This window comes from Nerophis ophidion, linkage group LG19 (genome assembly GCF_033978795.1).
Source record: "Nerophis ophidion isolate RoL-2023_Sa linkage group LG19, RoL_Noph_v1.0, whole genome shotgun sequence".
Lineage (NCBI taxonomy): Eukaryota > Metazoa > Chordata > Actinopteri > Syngnathiformes > Syngnathidae > Nerophis > Nerophis ophidion.
The window spans coordinates 15,480,395-15,486,394 of record NC_084629.1 but is presented as its reverse complement, the minus strand read 5'-3'; the positions used below and the strand labels follow the sequence as shown (position 1 = coordinate 15,486,394).

Here is a 6,000-nt window from a genome sequence, read left to right as displayed (position 1 = left end):
TTATAGCTTGGATCGGGCTGGAAAAAAATGTCCGCCACAACCGGTGACGTCAAAAGCACGCATCATACCGCGACGTTTTCAACAGGACACTTCACGGGAAATTTAAAATCGCAATTTAGTAAACTATAAAGGCCGTATTGGCATGTGTTGCAATGTTAATATTTCATCATTGAAATATAAACTATCAGACTGCGTGGTCGGTAGTAGTGGGTTTCAGTAGGCCTTTACATGAGTTAAACAAATGAATAAACTATTTTGTAGAGAAATGAAAATAAAGCAGCAAAACAATTACACACTATGAATTCTGTACAATAATCAATACCAGAAATAGTTCAAATGTATGTGTATAAATATTCTAAAATATTAAACAAATATTTTATAAATATTCGAAAAAATATTTAGTAAAAGACAATAAATATTTACTAAAAATAGCTTCAAACGTATTTCATATGTAATACAGTATTATAAAAATTATTACACATAAAATGAATTAAGGAATATATTCATCACAGTAAAAAAAATAACCTTTGAGTAAACTTAATGGTAATTTATCCCTGGTGTGGTATCCCGGGGCGGTTTAGCTCGGTTGGTAGAGTGGCCGTGCCAGCAACCTGAGGGTTGCAGGTTTGATTCCTGCTTCCACCATCCTAGTCACTGCTGTTGTGTCCTTGGGCAAGATACTTTACCCACCTGCTCCCAGTGCCACCCACACTGGCTTGAATGTAACGTAGATATTGGGTTTCACTATGTAAAGCGCTTTGAGTCACTAGAGAAAAAGCGCTATATAAAATAAAAATATAAATATAATTCACTATACTAAACTGTATCCTTCACCATCTCTTGGCCTTGAAAAAAGCTACACACCTCTAAACCAATAATTGAATTGTTCAAATGTTATCAGAGATACATATTTAAACATTTCATGCCCGAAAGGGACAAGCGGTATAAAATGGATGGATGTCAATAAACCCCTTACTGCACATGCTGAAGGCCTCAAATGCGTCACATCCGGTTGTAAACGTGCAGTGGCGACAATAAAAACATCTCTTTCCTCCTCATAATCCACAAGCAATGGCCCGCGCTTTAATCCCGCAGAAACATGCTGTCATCCTGTCTGTTCACCGCTCGCTAATGCTGCCATTGAAACAACATAGTTGTGGCATGATACCAACACACATCACTGCAATGTAATAGACATTTGCGTCATGGTGTGTGATGATGCTGCGTGATGCGTTTAAAAACCATGGAAAGGTGGGCACCAGATGACAACAAAACACACACATCGACATTATTGTCAATAAAAAACCCTTCCTGTTGTGTGTGTGACGTCATCACCCGAAGCACGCTACATTTAGAAGGCGAAATGTGGAATAAAGGAGACCGAACCTTTTGGTGGAAGCATGAAGAAGGCGTCTTGTCCTCCTGGTTCTGCTCTCATCCTGCTCGACGTCTGCAGGAGACTCGCCCAGACTCGCTCTGACACGCTGCATTGACACTGAATATCCACCAGAGGGCGACAAATGCCATAAAGGTTTAAGTAAATGGAAATAAATGATCCGAATGACATTATACTGGAGTTATTATCATTATTATTATAACCGTCGTAAAACGTAACTGTGACATATACAAAGTTTGCCACTGGAGGGCAGAATCTAGTTTTTACAGACTAAACTGGGTGTTAGGTTTTGGTTATAGAATATTTTACAAACCCCGTTTCCATATGAGTTGGGAAATTGTGTTAGATGTAAATATAAACGAAATACAATGATTTGCAAATCCTTTTCAACCCATATTCAATTGAATGCACTACAAAGACAAGATATTTGATGTTGAAACTCATAAACTTAATTTTTTTTGTGCAAATAATCATTAAATTTGAATTTCATGGCTGCAACACGTGCCAAAGTAGTTGGGAAAGGACATGTTCACCATTGTATTACATCACCTTTTCTTTTAACAACACTCAAAAAACGTTTGGGAACTGAGGAAACTAATTGTTGAAGCTCTGAAAGTTGAATTTATTCCCATTCTTGTTTTATGTAGAGCTTCAGTCGTTCAACAGTCCAGTGTCTCCACTGTCGTATTCTACGCTTCATAATGCGCCACACATTTTCGATGGGAGACAGGTCTGGACTGCAGGCGGGCCAGGAAAGTACCCGCACTCTTTTTTTACGAAGCCAAGCTGTTGTAACACTTGTCTTCCTGTAATACGCAGGGGCGTCCTTGATAACGTTGCTTGGATGACAACATATGTTGCTCCAAAACCTGTATGGACCTTTCAGCATTAATGGTGCCTTCAAAGATGTGTAAGTTACCCATGCCTTGGGCACTAATACACCCCCATACCATCACAGATGCTAGCTTTTGAACTTTGCGCCTATAACAATCCGAATGGTTATATTCCTCTTTGTTCTGGATGACACCGCATCCTCTGTTTCCAAATATAATTTGAAATGTTGACTCATCAGACCACAGAACACCTTTCCACTTTGGGTCAGTCCATCTTAGATGAGCTCGGACCCAGCCAAGCTGGCGGCATTTCAGGATATTGTTGATGAATGGGTTTGACTTTGCGTAGTAAAGTTTTGACTTGCACTTACAGACATAGCGGACAACTGTAGTTACTGACAGTGGTTTTATGAAGTGTTCCTGAGCCCATGTGGTGATATCCTTGACACACTGATGTCAGTTTTTGATGCAGTACCGCCTGAGGGATCAAAAGTCCGTTATATCATTGCTTACGTGCAGTGATTTGTCCAGATTATCTGAACTTATTGATGATTTTACGGACCGTAGATGGTAAAATCCCTAAATTCCTTGCAATAGCTCGTTGAGAAATGTTGTTCTAAAACTGTTCGACAATTTGCTTACAAATTGGTGACCCTCACCCCATCCTTGTTTGTAAATTACTTAGCATTTCATGGAAGCTGCTTTTATACCCAATCATGGCACCCACCTGTTCCCAACTAGCCTGCACACCTGTGGGATGTTCCAAATAGGTGTTTGATGAGCATTCCTCAACTTTATCAGTATTTATTTCCACCTTTCCCAACTTCTTTGTCACGTGTTGCTGGCATCAAATTCTAAAGTTAATGATTATTTGCAAAAAAAAATGTTTATCAGTTTGAACATCAAATATGTTGTCTTTGTAGCATATTGAACTGAATATGGGTTGAAAATGATTTGCAAATCATTGTATTCCGTTTATATTTACATCTAACACAATTTCCCAACTCATATGGAAACGGGGTTTGTAAAATTAAAACAAAGTGTGTGTGTGTTATAGAAAGCCTCATTGCAAAAAAAAAAGATCAACAATACCTGAACAATTTTACAATACACACAAATATCACAGCTTTGTCGTGTTTCAAAATTTTGAGAAGAACATAATATCAATAATAATTGTATGTATATAAAACAAATGTGTAAAAAATAAAGTTTATTAAAGTCATCTTTCTAAATTTTTCTTTTAAATTTTACAATGTTTACTCTTATTCCCCAGCTATACACCTTAGATCAGGCCGGGGCAATTATTTTGACTCAGCAGCCACATGTAGAGAAAAAAAATGTTCCTGGGGGCCGGTATATCTATTTTTAGGGACACTAATACAAAACTTCGCAATGATGTCTGATTGAATGCTAAAAACATTATGACAGACCACCTTAAAAAAACGAAATGGAATTTTACATTTTTCTATGAAGGATAAAACACTGAATATTGACAAAATATGAATGTCACACACCCCTTTTCGATCGACATATTTTACAATCAAGCGAAACGCAACAAAACTGCAACAAACAGTGAAATATGAACGCAAAGGGTACAAAATAAATCCACCTACAATCTGACATATTACTAAGCATTAGGACTTTGTTGTGAAAGCTCCTTCCGCCTCCGTGTAAACGCTTCCCGCCCACGCTGCTTGGTGCCTCGTCTGAGCTGCTGTGACGTAGATTACCATAGTAACTAATTAGATTACCATAGTAACTAATTAGATTACCATAGTAACTGGTATATCATCCATAAACATAGATTCCAACCATTGAAATGCTTTGTATAGTTGAAGACGTACGCTCATTAGAAAACATCACTGCAGATCATAATGGCAGCTATACTTTCCATCTTAAAGATCCCCAAAAAATATTTGAGAATGTCCGGCGGGCCAGATTGAAAAGCTTAACGGGCCTCATGTGGCCCCCGGGCCTTAATTTGCCCTGGTCTGCCTTAGAGTCATTGGTATGTGACACAAGCTAACTGTTTGCATGCTAACTTAAACTTGTTATCATTTTAACATTAGCATGCTAACTTTTTGAGCTAGTTTTGCAACCGTTTATATACAAACCCTGTTTCCATATGAGTTGGGAAATTGTTTTAAATGTAAATATAAACAGAATACAATGATTTGCAAATCCTTTTCAACCCATATTCTATTGAATGCACTACAAAGAAAAGATATTTGATGTTTAAACTCATAAACTTTTTTTTTTTATTGCAAATAATAATTAACTTAGAATTTCATGGCTGCAACACAGTAGTTGGGAAAGGGCATGTTCACCACTGTGTTACATCACCTTTTCTTTTAACAACACTCAATAAACGTTTGGGAACCGAGGAAACTAATTGTTGAAGCTTTGAAAGTGGAATTCTTTACCATTCTTGCTTGATGTACAGCTTATGTTGTTCAACAGTCTGGGGTCTTGTTGTCGTATTTTACGCTTTATAATGCGCCACACATTTTCGATGGGAGACATGTCTGGACTGCAGGCGGGCCAGGAAAGTACCCGTACTCTTTTACTACGCAGCCATGCTGTTGTAACACGTGGCTTGGCATTGTTTTGTTGAAATAAGCAGGGGCGTCCATGATAACGTTGCTTGGATGACAACATATGTTGCTCCAAAACCTGTATGGACCATTCAGCATTAATTGTAACTTTACAGATGTGTAAGTTACCCATGCCTTGGCCACTAATACTCCCCCATAGCATCACAGATGCCGGCTTTTGAACTTAGCGCCTAAAACAATCCGGATGGTTATTTTCCTCTTTGTTCCGGAGGACACCACGTCCACAGGTTCCAAATATAATTTGAAATGTGGACTCGTTAGACCACAGAACACTTTTCCACTTTGCATCAGTCCATCTTAGATGAGCTCGGGCCCAGCGAAGCCGGTGGCGTTCCTTTGTGTTGTTGATAAATGGCTTTCGCTTTGCATAGTATAGTTTTAACTTGCACTTACAGATGTAGCGACCAACTGTAGTTACTGACAGTGGTTTTATGAAGTGTTCCTGAGCCCATGTGGTGACATCCTTTACATACTGATGTCGGTTTTTGATGCAGTACAGAGGGATCAAAGGGCAGTAATATCATCGCTTACCTGCAGTGATTTCTCCAAATTCTCTGAACCTTTTGATGATTTTACGGACCGTAGATGGTAAAATCCCTAAACTCCTTGCAATAGCTTGTTGAAAAATGTTGTTCTAAAACCGTTCGACAATTTTCTTACAAATTGGTGACCCTCGCCCCATCCTTGTTTGTGAATTACTTAGCATTTCATGGAAGCTGCTTTTATACCCAATCATGGCACCCAATTGTTCCCAAACATATGGGATGTTCCAAATAAGTGTTTGATGAGCATTCCTTAACTTTATCAGTATTTATTGCCACCTTTCCCAACTTCTTTGTCACGTGTTGCTGGCGTCAAATTCTAAAGTTAATGATTATTTGCACAAACATTTTTTTTATCAGTTTGAACATCAAATATGTTGTCTTTGTAGCATATTCAACTGAATATGGGTTGAAAATGATTTGCAAATCATTGTATTTCGTTTATATTTACATCTAACACAATTTCCCAGCTCATATGGAAACGGGCTTTGTATATACCGTCATATAGATAGTACTTTATTGATAGTTATTGATAGTACTTTATTGATTCCTTCAGGAGAGTTCCTTCAGGAAAATTAAAATTATAATTTGGTATGTGACATTTGTTACCTTTT

At 38.0% G+C, this 6,000-nt stretch overlaps 1 protein-coding gene across 1 annotated transcript in view; it reads right to left on the bottom strand.

Annotated features, from left to right (window-relative positions):
- Positions 1-1,476, bottom strand: part of inpp4aa (inositol polyphosphate-4-phosphatase type I Aa) — a 40,590-nt gene extending 39,114 nt beyond the window's left edge. The window contains exon 1 of the mRNA XM_061879297.1: positions 1,387-1,476. The gene's annotated coding sequence lies outside the window, so the exon portion shown is untranslated. The remainder of the gene's footprint in view (positions 1-1,386) is intronic.
- Between the last annotated feature and the right edge of the window lie 4,524 nt (positions 1,477-6,000).